The sequence below is a fragment of the Ceratotherium simum genome, chromosome 5 (assembly GCF_057802395.1).
Source record: "Ceratotherium simum simum isolate JZ-2026a chromosome 5, ASM5780239v1, whole genome shotgun sequence".
In the NCBI taxonomy this organism is placed as follows: Eukaryota; Metazoa; Chordata; class Mammalia; order Perissodactyla; family Rhinocerotidae; genus Ceratotherium; species Ceratotherium simum.
In genome coordinates, this window is record NC_141904.1 from 10,082,800 (window position 1) to 10,097,452 (window position 14,653).

Genomic DNA, 14,653 nt, shown 5'->3' on the forward strand with positions numbered 1-14,653 from the left:
TTTTTCCTATAAATATTTTAACAAACCTTCTTATAATACTTTCCTTGATATCATTGAAAGTTTCTAAATGCATTCTATTGGAGCAAAATACCCATGGTCTATTCTTTGATCAGTAATGATGTGTAAAAGAAACGCCACATTTTCCTTCCCACTTGTTAATGTAGTTCAGTGTGTTCAGTATGTATTACAGACTATATCAATATTAATCTCACATACAAATACATAATAAAAGCAAAATCAGGAATAGATGATAAACTTGGAGGAAAAGAGGCACTGGAAACTATTTCACAAAAAATAACTTAGAATCTGTTCCTAATAAGAACAAGGTTTCCTGAGAACACAAATTCTGTTTTTATAGTAACCATCAACATTCCTACTGATAAGGAACAATTTCAATGGAAGAAAAAATTGTTGGAAAGATTCAGACTTTTAAGTCACTTTCTGTCTTAATATGAATAAATGATTCTTAGTTACTATTTCTAAGATGATTTTAGTAATCCATCTACATTTGATTTAATTATGCCAGTAAATATTTTTAATTAAAAAAATAAACCACATTTAGACAAGTGATGTCTAATGGAAACTCTAATTTCAAGTGTAGAAAAAAGGACATTGGAGATGTAATGTGTTCAAATTTTGGTGTTCAAACTCCACAATGGGTGTGTAATGGAATAATCTAGTAAATAAGTGATCCCATTTAGATATATATCTATTATATATATATATATATATATATATACACGTAACTATAGATAGACATCCGATATAGATATATATATAAATATACGCCTATTTTCAAAGCATTAGACATTTACCTCATTCTCTTTGAAATGCTCCTACACACTGGGCTGAGATCCTGGCAGCCATTTTTGCAAGTTGCAATAAACAAATAAACAACTAGCATATATAGTAGTACATATATGAGAAAAAGCACCATGGAGAAAAATAAATCAAGGAAGGGGCATAGTCATATTCAGCGCATCTTTTCTACAGGGGAACATTCACATTCTATTACAAATGTGAATAAAATTTTGTTTTACAAATATTTGAGAGAAATATGATGAGAATTTCAATGAGTTCAGGATCCAATAGAATGCATAGCTATTTAGAGACTTAGAAAAATGTGCAAAGGAAATACAATTTTATAATTCTTTAAATACAGTTCCTATAAATAAAAGTGTTACCAAATTCTAGAGAATAGCACTTATTTAGCAACAAGATCATCCTCCACATTCATCTCCGTCAACGCCAAACCCCACCCCAACAAAGAACACACCACACACACACAAATGTCCGTGAAAGCACATACATTTCATTTAGGTACTAAAAAGACTCACAGGAAAGTATGGAAAAATGGTCTAAGAAGAATTTTATCCCTTGGTCTTACCTTCTGCACCCACACATTTCTCACACAAAGTCTTCTATGACCCACTACGGTTTACAAAACATACCCAAGTCCTCGAGCAAGCTTTCAATACAGGTCATCTTGCCTCACACTATAGTTATGAGTGTTCACGTCCCATCATGCTCACAGATTTACAGTTCCTTAAAGGCATAGATAGTTATTGAAAGAATATTTTAAAATACACAACAACTTTTCAGTAACTTGTCTGATATGACTTATCCAATGATATAGTATTTATCATTTTAGAACATGGAGTGGTTATTTTCTTAGAACAGAAGTTTTTGAGAATTCTTAAAATATGATGTTTAAGTATATTCTGAAGACTACAAGTTTATATCAACTTGAAATTATAGGAAACTGCAGCTGAAAACGTCCTTAGGAACAATTTAATCCTACTTCCTTTTAAGAGAAGAAAGTTGAAAACCAAAGAAACAAAGTGGGGGCTGGCCTGGTGGCATAGTGGTTAAGTTTGCATGCTCCGCTTTGGTGACCCGGGGTTGGCGGGTTTGGATCCCGGGCGTGGACCTATGCACCGCTTATTAAGCCATGCTGTGGCAGGTGTCCCACGTATAAAGTAGAGCAAGATGGGCATAGGTGTTAGCCCAGGGCCAATCTTCCTTAACAAAAAGGGGAGGATTGGCAACAGATGTTAGCTCAGGGCTAATCTTCCTCACCAAATATAAAAAATAAAAACAATACTTAAAAAGAAGAAAAGAAATGAAGTGATTTTCCCCTGATTAGTCAGCTCACTAGTGGTAAAGAGAGGCCTCAATCATCAATATCCTGGCATCCAGATCATATCTCCGTTCTCTAAAACTTGGTAAACACCCTCAATCTTAAATTTTAATACTCTGAATTATGATTCAGCAAACTGAATTTTTTTAGAGATTTGGGTAAAATATCCTTAAAATGCTGAAATATGCTCTGAGAATGTATATCCTTACATTTACCCATAGGCACCACTAGAATTTATCATAGCAAAACAGCAGCATTTAAATCTTCTCTGCCAAATCATGTCTAACAGAAGTAAAGAAAGCCTTTGCCTTGAGCTTGCAGCCGTCCTGACCTGGGTGCACCGTTGTCTCAGATGAGACATTTAGCTGGACACCATAGTAGCTCTCAGCAAAGAACACCTATTCTTTGAGCCCAAAGAGCTAATTCAACCTTAAGGATGAGGCATGTTCTTACGTGATCCTCCAGGCTTGACTCAGCCTCAAAGATAAAGAGATAATTTATGGTGACTCAGCTCTGGAGAGGCAGCAAGGGAGCTAAAAGGTGAAACAGATGGAATTTAAATTTGGAACATTATAAGACAGAAGATGAGAAAGCGTTCTTTTAAGGCCATGGAGTCCATATGGAAATCACCTTGGAGACTGTTGTCAAGGATTGCCTCCTTGCATCCTGCAGAGTAAAGCACACATTGCAATTTTTTTTCTCAGTAGAGATCAAAGAAATGTCCTAAACATTCTCTTTCCTTCAGCCAACCTCACTAATGAGATGGCATGCACTTTTATTCACAAGGCAGCTGCTCAGAGGAAAAAGGGGGGAAATTAGCATTTTCCCAAACTTTTCACTTACAGTAAACTAATATACTAATGGTTAACTATGATGAGACAGCCCATACTGATGTCCTTTCAAATAACTTTAAAGTGGGAAAAATAAACTTGCTTTCCTAAGACTTGAAATGTAAACAGATAGAAAAAAATTAATGAATGTGTCCCACTTTTTCAGATTAGGCTTTTCCCTCCTTTAAGAATAATTTTTCAACAGTCTCTTCTTTGGAAACAATCAGGCTGAAAACTGCTCCAGCATTTCTTCTTGGTCTTGTTGAAGACAGGTGGCAAGGAGATGAAAGATGAGTTCCAGTGGCCACAATTCTTCTTCTTTCTCCAGTATCTTATATACGTAACTCTGGGTACATGCCTCCACAAATAGAAATGCCCTCCAAAGGAAGGACAGTCTCGCAAAATGTGGCAATACATATGAGCATATATTTTATTCAGCTCAAGGCCTGGTACAAGCTAACTTTTTAGCGTCAAAAAATAAAATGGTGCCAAGGCGAGTATTGAAGATCACATCACAGACATATATTTTTAAAAGCATCAAGTTGTTAGAAATTTGCCAGGAGGAAACAAATATCAAACACACAGAAAAAATCTTGCCAAAAACTTGAACAAAGTTGAAAGATCTGCAGATCCGTAAAATCTTTTGCCAGTAGCACTAAATATAACCTGAGGTGGCATGTAAACTCGAAAGTGAATCTCATCTGATGGGTCATTTCCTAACACGTGTGACTTGAGTATTTTAAAAGGAAACATGAAACAGATATGAACATTACTTTTAGCAGTTGTCAAAACTCAGGTTTAGAATTTTTATTAAAACCATACATGAAGCATAAATAAAAAACTGATGGCTTAAATTCATAGTTTTTTTAATCACTCTTTTTATTCCTATAGAACGCACGAAAAAAGGCAGTAAGTAAATGCTTCTTAATTAAAACAGTTACTGCTACTTTAGCAAAAACACTTATGGAGAACGAATTGCTGGGAATTTCAAGTGGGATCCAAACTACTGAACTGCTTTCTTAAAGGGTTAATTCATCCAATGGTATGACATAAGTACTTCAGGGACCAAATTACCTAGATATGTTTTTGACAGCCTGGACAGCTTGTCAGAATAACAAAAGCGTTGCTCAAGATCTAGAGAACTTAACAATTTTCCCCAGGATTGCCAAGATTCTTCTAGATTTTAGAGATGGTAACAGCATACTTATAATTCAGAACTTAGTTTTATGGATTCAGTTAAGAGTGAACAAATCATTTTCTCACCATCAGGACTGAAATATCTGTCCTTGAGAAAAGTGTGCACCACAAGAAGAAAATTAGAATCAAGTGAGAAATTTAAAGATGCTTCTATACCTTTTAACTTAGATTTTTATCGTGGTTACCGTTAAAAATGAGATGAATCCTTTTTTTTTTAGTTTTAAGTATTGCCTCATGCATTTATTTTATTCACTACTCCTTTTTAATATTCATCACCCTACCATGATGAGTATAAAAAGCATACCCATTTTTGATAAAACAACAAAATAAAACAGCTGAGAGATCTGCAAATATTGGTGATATGGACTTAAATTATGAAAGATTACTGAGTGGGAGGAGATCGAATGAGAAGTAAGATATATAGTGAAAGAAGACCCAAACTGGGGCAGGAGACCAGTTTCCTGGAGAAAGTGTTGTCACCAACTATCCCCGCTACTCCCTTGCAGTGACCTTAACCAGTCCTGGTCTAATTTCTCACGTATCAAATGAAGAGATCAGATTCAATGAATGGTTTTTAAACTGTGTTCTTCAAAGTAGTAGGGTTCTGAGGAAGTGCCTCCTTTGGGGCCACCCTGAGGCTGGCACAGGTGATGGCTACTGCAGAGCAGGTCTGCATTTGTCTGCCCTATCTATTGGGAATCCACAGGCGATTTTGTTTGTAAATACTTTTCCTTTGCTTGTAATAATTTTAAAAACTACTGGACTAAACCTCTAACATCCCTTTTGGCCCCAAATTCTAAAAAGAGAGAATTAGTTATGGGTTTTTAAAGGTCTCTGCTGTAGTCCCTTGAGATTATATTCAATTATCTCTACTAAAGAGTAACACACTCATTTCTTTCTACGGCTGCCTTGTCATGTGTTTAAGTGTTGTCCACAATCCAGGACTTGCCTGCATTTTGATGTTCCTTCACAGAGGGGGCAGTCCACGTGTTGGAGAATGTGCTCTGAGTACCATGGGGTAATCTCCAAAATGAGAGAGACCTTCCTGAGAAGCTCTGTGTCAGCATTGTCTTAGCTGACCTGACCTGGCAGGTCTCCGCTGGCCAGGCTGATACCATAGGGAAATAGAAAAAGCGTTATATGAAAAGGTGCAAGAAACCTCAATAATCTACATACAAACTGAGGCAACAGAAAGGACAGAAAAGATGGGCCCACTCAGACAGTGTGGAAAGCTTTCAGTTTTAAAGCTAGATCCAGAAATTAAAAATAAGTTTACAAAGAGGCGGCAGAGAAGTGCTGATGGTTGAGGAAACGCTGTGAGTTGGAAGCTCTAACTAGCCATTTATTTACGCAAATGGAACCTCTAGCTATCCTTTGATGTTCTAAAGATTCAGCATCAGGAATCTTTATGAAAATCATATAATAATGGAGAAATGTGAAATGAATGGCTTGACTTCAGAATATTTGTTTATAGAAATAGCAGTGCTGTTTATTATGTGACCTGCAATGATTTAAGTTGGCTGATCTAATATAATATAGCCTATTGGGAACATTTTAAAAACTTAGTGGGAGTAAGGTATAGAATCTCCTTGAATGTTAAAAAATGTCTAGGCTGTCTCAGTGCCTGGATCATTTATCTATTATTGCTTAACAAAATACTCCAAAACTTAATGACTTAAAAAAATAAGCGTAAATCAACCACCATTTTATTTGCTCGTGATTCACTGGGTCTCAATTTAGGCTGGGCTCAGCCGGTCAGTTCTTCCATGGCTTTAGCCAGGTCACTCACGTGGCTGCCGGTGTTAGGCATTAGGTGGCTCAATTGAGAGAGGATGGTCTATGATGGCCTCACGGACATATCTGGCCATGGGTACTGCCTGTCAGCCTGGCTATGTCTCCAGGTAGTGTGCTCAGGCTCCTTCACAGGGCAGCAGCAGTGTGCCAGGAGGGCAAGAGCAAAATCTGTAAGGCCTCTTGAGGCCTAGGTTCAAAGTCACACCATTCTGCCACATTCTGTCGGCCAAAGCAAGCAACAAAGTCAGTCCCAGATTCAAGGAATGGGGAAACAGAGTCTACCTCTTGATGGGAAGAGGAGAAAAGTCACATTGCAAAGCGGCCTAGGTATGAGAAGGGAGGGATTACTGGGCCATCTTTACAAACAATCTTCCACGATGTCTTTAATACATTTTTCCTCCCTCACACCTGGAATGCCAGTTCCCAATAAAAAAAGCCTGGCATTTAAAGAACAGCTGTTGACCTTGGTAACTTTGGAAAATAATGTTTTGACTGGAAACCGTAAGACTAAAGAAAAAGGAAAGGTACATAAATACTGTACTTTGATTGATAAAGTTGTTTCCTGTGGGTGTATGGGTTAATAATGCTGAAACTGCTGTACATGTATCCTGAGACTGAGCAAATAAAAAAAAGGCATGGCAAATGGTGGGAGCCAGGTTTCTCACTGTTGGAGAAGGAGGCTAAAACAAGGGGGGAAGGTGAGAACAAACCTGTGGTCGTGGATTAGATTTGGAGACATCAGCATGTTTAGTTTAACATGGATACAGATAGATAGATACATAAATAACTATAGATATGTGTGCACATGTATCTTAACACACATGCATATGTTTCTTAGCTCTGTCCACTGAGAGGGGCTTAGAAGCAATGACACTCCAGTAGCAACAAGCACACGAAGCACCCACATCTTGCTTTCTATACCATTCTCCAATTAAGGAACCAGCCCTCTTTGGAGAAACGGCCGATTCTAGGGCTGGGGCAGGGAATATACAAGATGAACCTGGACCATGTTGTCATGCCAGAAACTAAGGAAATGCTGAAAAAACAAACAATGTGGGAGTGTCACAGGAACACAGGGGCTAACCTGAAGAACTCCCAACGGCCAAAGCTGGAAAAATTCAAGCAATAAATAATATGGTATTGGGTTATAATCCAAACTGTAAAATAAATATCCATGAGTTTGTACTGATATAAATAAATGATTGAATAGATAAATAAAGACAAATCTCCCATACAAAAGAATTCCAAATAATTTATGTAGATACTCCTCCTCTGAAGGACACAGCTTAACTTCCTACTTCTGGACTAAGGGCTGTGTTTAATGATTTGCTTCCAAAGAACAGAATAAGAAAGGGGAAAAAGCAACTTTACAGTGGAAAAACCTGGCAAACACTACCTCAGACAGGTGATCAAGGTTAACATCATCAGTGATAAATCATGCTGGTAACACGAACCCCTGGTATGAGGTGATGAGGGTGGCATGTCATCTGTGTGATCATCCTCCCCAAATCCCATAACCCCAGTCTAACCATGAGAAAAACATCAGACAGAACCTCTCAAAACTGTCAAGGTCATTAAAATCCAGGAAAGTTTGAGAAACTGTCATAGGCTAGAGGAGGCTGGGGAGACATGAGGACTGAATGTAATATGGTATCCTGGAATAGAAAAAGGACATTAAGGAAAAACTAATGAAATCCAAATAAAGTATGGAGTCTAGTTAATAATGTACCAGTGTTGGGTCCTTGGTTGTGACACATTTACCACTGTAATGAAAGATGTTAATAGCAGGGAAATTGGGTGAGGGTTATACAAGAACTCTCTGTACTATCTTTGCAACTTTTCTGTAACACTAAAAAGTCTAATAAAAAGCTTATTAAAAACAAACCAGGCATGGGGCCGGCCCTGTGGCTTGGTGGTTAAGTGCGCGCGCTGCAATGCTGGCGGCCTGGGTTCAGATCCCGGGTGTGCATCGAGGCACCACTTCTCCGTCCATCCTGAGGCCGAGTCCCACATACAGCAACTAGAAGGATGTGCAGCTATGACATACAACTATCTACTGGGGCTTTGGGGGGAAAAAATAAAATAAATAAAATCTTTAAAAAAAAAAAAAAAAAAAAAAAAAAAAACCAGGCAACCAACTCTTAGAGAATTCTTCTAGTCTCCTATTCTCTGGTTTAAAACTTACTTCCATCTGCTTTCCCAACTTTCCATCCTACAACCTTGCACCTGGAGTCTTTTAATCTGCCTAGCCCTCTGGATTGAAAAAGTCTGGATGACCCATTGACCTTCAAGTGAAAAATATAAGTATATATATTTAAATGCACTATACATATGTACATACACATATACATTTGAAATGCACACACACATACATATATGTATATACACACATATATAATGACACTGCAGAGAGGCAAAATGAAAATAAATACGCAAAAAGCAAAAATAACAACAGATAATCACTGCTAGCAGTCCTCTGCATATCCCAGGATTTTCTGAAATAAGAACAGTGTTCCATGTTGTTCAGGAACCTACTTTGTTCCCAAAGTGTATTTATGAAACTTAAGCTTCAAAGCCCCATGTAGGCATAGATCTCTTCCAAGTATCTGAATCTATTATTTTTCTTAAAGATAGTCTTTAAATTGTGTAAACCTCAGGCTCCCCAAAATCTGGATTCACCCACTTCCATGTGCATAAATATATATCTGCATTATCATTTTAAGTGCCAGAAAGTATGGCAGTATTTCACTGCCTAGATGGACCATCCTTTCTTTAACCAATCCCATAAAGAGACGTCTAGGCTTTCTAACTCCTTGGACTATTACCCAGAATTTCAGCTCGGGTGTCGAGTTAGCATCCCTCTAAGACGCTTTCTCTAATCCCTGAAGCCCCTGCGCTCCATTCAGGCTCCTCACTAGAGCTCCTCCCCCTGGGGCTCCTGGCCTCTAATGGTCTTGAGGGGAGAACTGGGAGTAAATTTGGGACAAGAGAAAATAAGCGCAGGTTCTTGAGGAGGAAATCAGTGATAAGCTGTGTTTTGGAGAATGTTATTATGATAATTTATCAACAAATTAGTGCAGCATGTGTGCTCTGTGCACATGTCTCTCTCAGAGCAAAAGGAGAAAGAGAAACTGGAACAGACCTGAGATATCCTGCAGTGACAGCTGCAACCCCAGGGGTAGAATATCCCTTGATATGGCTCTTAGGAGAGACAATCTTTGAAATAAAAATATAAACACATAAATGAGAAATACAGGGTCTACTGAGAGGGCAGGGGTAGGGTATGTTGGTAGGCACACTTTAGAAAGGCACCCCCATATGCTACCGTTTTTTTTCCTCCTGTGAAAATAGGAGGCCTCCTTATGTAGCAAGTTAACAGGAATTTGACATTGAAGGATGCAGAAAGTGGACGGAGGAGGTTAGAAGAAAGCAAATTCATACCAGCGGCATGAGGGGCAGTTTAAGAGTTTGGGAATGAAGCTTTGTACCTCACTAACCGGACACCAGACACTAAAGGAGTTGCACAGCTCCGGGCAGGACAAGAAAAGAACATCAGTCAGTCCTAGGAAGGGCAAGGCAAATCTGCAAGGAAAAGAGGGGACTCACTCTTTCTGCCAACTGTAGACAGGAAAGAGTAGTAATCAAAAAAAGAATTGCACACAGGGAACTTGTAGGGCCAGCGTGGCACAGTGGAAAGGGCTGAGGGGTGTGTCAACTCACAAAGCAAATTCACCTGTTATTTTACCCTCAAAATGAGTTTATTTGGGAATAGCCAAAAGAATTGCAATTTGGGATGTGCATGCTGTGACGAACCATGGGTAAATCCAGAAAAAAAAGGAGGGAAGCTGATTTTATAGAGAAAAAGTGGGAGTAGGAAGGGACTGTTCTAAATGAAAGTCCACTGGGGGAAAGGAACAGTTCAGGGAGGCATCGGCTTCTCATTGGCTGAGCTGTTGCTGGGTGGGGAGAGAAATCTTCCTTCAGTAGCCAGGTAGTTGTACTTCCTGTCAGAGATGCAGGTCTCTTCCTATTTGGAGTAATTGACTATGCGTGATAGGGCATGAGAGCTCCCCCCAAAAGCCTTCCCAACTCTAATTTAGTTAAGGTCTCTTTTACTAATTTCCACAGGGGCATCTGGAAGCAGTGCCCTGGATTCGAATCCCGTCTTTGCAGTTTACTAGCTCTGTGGCCTTGGGCAAGGCACTTAACCTCTAGTGCCATAGTTTCCTCTACGTAAAATGGAAACAGCATACCTACCTTGCTTTAAAGATAAGATATAGTGTTAAGCACAGTGCCTATCATTTAGTGTGTGCTCATGAGGAGTGGTATTATTTAAAGTGATGTTAATAGATCTAAACTAATTGTTCCTTCTCTCTGCTTGTCTCCTTCTCATACTAGCTTCTTCCCTTCCCAAGCCCCAGGTCATCCCTCTGGTTCCTCAATCTCTCTGCCTTTCTCAAGCAGAGCCATTTAGCTCTTCCCACCTATTTCAAACTTTAAGAATGTGAATTGTTCACTAACTCTGGGCTTACTCCTTAGCTTTACTGACAACAGCTAATCTCTTTGTTTCTAAAGATATAATTAAAGAACCTCTGGCAGCTCTTGCACTTAGAAGACATAAACCTGCGTCGACACTGTTGACAGGTGTGTTGCTCCCAGTTCACTCAAGTCGTTGCTGCTGCCTTTCCAGTTCTGGAACAATAACGGACGCCTTTCTATTCATCTCCACAGCATCAATCAGATGTTAGAGTTAAAAGATGTGTAACAGTTTGGAGGTTTCTGAAAAAGTTAAACATAGAATTCCCATGTAACCCAGCAATTCTACTCCTAGGTACATATATACCCCAAAGAAGCGAAAACAGAAACTCAAACAAGTACCTTTATGCCAATGTTCATTTCAGCATTATTCACAATAGCCAAGAGATGGAAACAATCCAAGTATCCATCAACAGATGAATGGATGAACAAAATGTAGTATATACATACCATGGAATATTATTCAGCCATAATAAGGAATGAAATTCTGATATACGGATGAACCTTAAAAACATTATGCTAAATGAGACAAGCCAGACAAATGTTGTATGCTTCCACTTATATATAATACCTAGAATATGCAAATTCATAGACACAGAAAGTAGATTCGAAATTACCAGGGGCTGGGGAAATGGGTACAGAGGTTTGTTTGGGGTGATGAAACATTTTGGAAATATATAGTGGTGATGGTTGTGTAACATCGTGAGTTTAATTAATACCATTGAATCATACACTTAAAAATAGTTAAATGGCAAATTTTGTTTTATATATTTTACCACAAGAAAAGAAAGGGAAAAAAAGATGCATTACCATACTTGAAAAAAGCACTCTAATTCATCAATTATAACATAAACATTTCTTTAAACGTTAATATATCTGAAATCAACAGTTGTTGTACAATCAACAGTGTCTCATACTTGCTGTCTGCCAGGCAGTAGTTGTGAAGTGGAGCCATTGCCTGCACATGTTCAAATTTGGTTGTTGTTCCCATTATTATTGGAAAGGTGCAACCTCTAAACACTTCAGTGAACATACTATTCGAGAACGATTTAAGGAAGAAAATATGAGTCCTAGATTTTTTTATCAGAAACCTTGTTATCTCTACTGGGAAGTTCAAGAAAGTAGCAACATCAAAACTTACAGAATTGGTGGCTACGGCTTGAAAAAAAAATTTGGAGATAGTACTGAAGCACTCTTTGGAGAAATGTGGCTGTATCAATGTTCTTGATGACACAGAGGATGATACATAGTGTGGAAAAACATGTACAGCATGGGCTCTAAACAGAAAAGTGAGTCAAGAGAGTGGGTGAACTCTGAATATAAAATGCTTTCAGAATATCTTAGCCAATCTATTTTCCTCATGTTTGCCCTTTTAAGTATACACACAAAAAGTCTATGCAAGCTCTTTCAATATATATCTAATAAAAATTCTAAGTGATAAGACTCCTTGTAACATAGCTTAATTAACAATTTTTTTTTTTAACCTCCCTCCCCTTAGGAGTATATAAAATAATAGTATCTTACAAGCAATGGCATCTTAGATTTAATAGATACAGTAATTGCAACAAATAACCAAAGATTAATATCTTTAGTTAGATGAAGCACTCCTATAAAGCAATAGAAAAATATGAACAAATCAGGTTTTAAAAATGGGCAAAGGATAAGAATAAGCAGTTCACAAAAAACTTAGCCATCAGACTCATTAGCAAGATGGTCAGCCTCACTAAGGCAGGAGCTGGGGAGTTGGGGGAAGACAGTGACTTCCTACTCACGTTTCCAGGTGGAAGGACTGCCTAAGAGTGGCCCTCCCGATCTGTTTCCTCCAGTGGCTAACCTAACTGGCGAGTTTGGGAAAGTGAACTGCATGTGTGCAGTTCAGCTACTTTCTCTTTCTCTTCCATTTTAGGATATATCCTGACTGTCTTAATCACAAACTCTCTGCTTCTTCACGCATGTTTTCCAAGGAGACATTGCCAATGGCAGGAGGTCTGTCGTTTTCCAACTCTGCCTCTGATAAAAGTGGGGAAGATTAATTCTAGGATATAGTATTCGGAAAACTATTGTTACCATGGATATAGGCCACGCTGTCCAACAGCTTTATCAATAACAGGTGATATTCTCCATCTTCTTGATTCCTCCATCTGCCTCTTAATTTATTCTAAATCAGGCAGGAAGGTAAGGGGGTGTTATTAGTTCTCTCAAGCCTCATCAAATAATTATTAAGCAGTTGCAAATAAAAATGAATAGTGTTTTGTACACATTGGTAAAATTATAAATAAAAATATAAATATTATTTTATAATATTTATTATAAAAATATACATAAATAAAGTCAGTGTTGGCAGGTGGTAAGAAGCCCATTCTCATACACCAAGGGGCACCAAGAAGCCCATTCTTATACTTTACCAAGTATAAGTTGGTAAAGGTCTTTGGAGAATTTGGAAGCTATATCTACATATTTAAAAATGCACACCTTTGATTTGGTAATTTCACTTCTTACATAACTACTCATACATGTACAGGGTTATTTATATAAAGATATTGATAACAGCAGTGTTCAATAGTGAAAAATTGGACATGATTAACTAGAGAAATAGTTAAAGTATGGCTATTTTTATGCAGAAGTAGTATGTACTAATTTAGAATAGGGGTCAGCAAACTGGGACCCATGGGCCAAACCTGGCCTGTTTTTGCTTATTAAAGCTTTACTGGAACACAACTATGCTCATGAGTTTATGTATTGTCTATGGCTGCTTTTGTGCTATACCATGTCAGAGTTCAGTAACTGCAACAAAGACCACATGGCCTGCAAAGTCTAAAATATTAACTATCTGGCCTTAAAAGAACATGTTTGCCAACCCCTGATTTAGAAGAATGAAGTTGATCTATTTAGATGGATAGTGTCTGAGGCCTATCATAAAAAAAAAAAAAAAAATCCAGCTGAAGACTAGTATGATCCCTATTATGTAGTTAGTGTGATCTCCATTATATAAAAAAATCTCTGTGTATGCTTACATAAATGCAATCCAACACAAACAGCATTAACAGCAGTTATTTATTTGAGGTAGGGCTGTTAAGGACAGGACATTGTGGACATTACTCATTCATAGTGTCGCCAGGAGTCGGAGCCAACTTGATAGCATGTAACAACCACAACAACAACAACAACAACAACAACTTACTTGAAGGAGAGAAGAGGTGGGTTTGGGAAGAGGGGTGATTTTAATGGGCATGCATTCATGTATTCCTTTTGGGAAGTTTTGTTTAGTATAGGCATCAAAACAGGCAAAGAAAATGTCTGGATCCAGCCAGTGATTTCTCTCTTTGCCTCCTAGCACCCCCCCCCACTTCCCTCTACTAAATCCCTTCTTAAGAACCCTGTTCTGCCAAGCCAAGAATGAAAACTCTTCATTTGATTCTCTTATCATTTTTACTGGTACTGCTTCCTTCCAGTGAGGAGAGTAGAGATGAAGTGGTTTATATGATTATCAATGAGCTTTTGCATATTTTGCCATGTTAGCCCCCATTGTGTTTCCTCTTCTGAGAACTGACAAGACTTAAGTTATAGATACTGGTTTCACTTAATTTTGATCAGATAAACTAAAGAAGATTCTAAATGAAACCATGAGCCGGAAACAAATAGCCATACCTTAATATCACAGTAACTGACATTTTCCCTTACTTTTGATATTTCAACAAAAGATGGAAAAATTAAGCTTCAAGAACGAAAATTAATTCGACAGTAATAAATAGTCTAGGAATGGTCTCCCTTACCCCCGAAAGTTTGCAAGTTTTTCCCCTGCTGATTATAAATTATTATCCTATGAAGCACAAGAAACTGGAATCTTAAAATTCTCATGCTGAATCACATCTTTGGCAATTTCATCCAAACCACAGTTTTCTAAAAATATCTGCTGCCTCTCCCCCTGCTAAAACTAGTTTACAGTCTTAAGTTATAAAGAGCTAAAAGTCATGGGCAGCTGCGCACTGCCAGCTAGCAAGAAGCCAATTATTGAATCCTTGAATGAAGTCCCTTTTTTCTCTCTGGGTAAACCATCAATGTGTATTTGTTATTACAATATACTTGTAAAGCACTTCACAGCTTACAAAGTGTTTTCCCATACATTACCCCATCTGACCAGTAAACTTGTAATAGA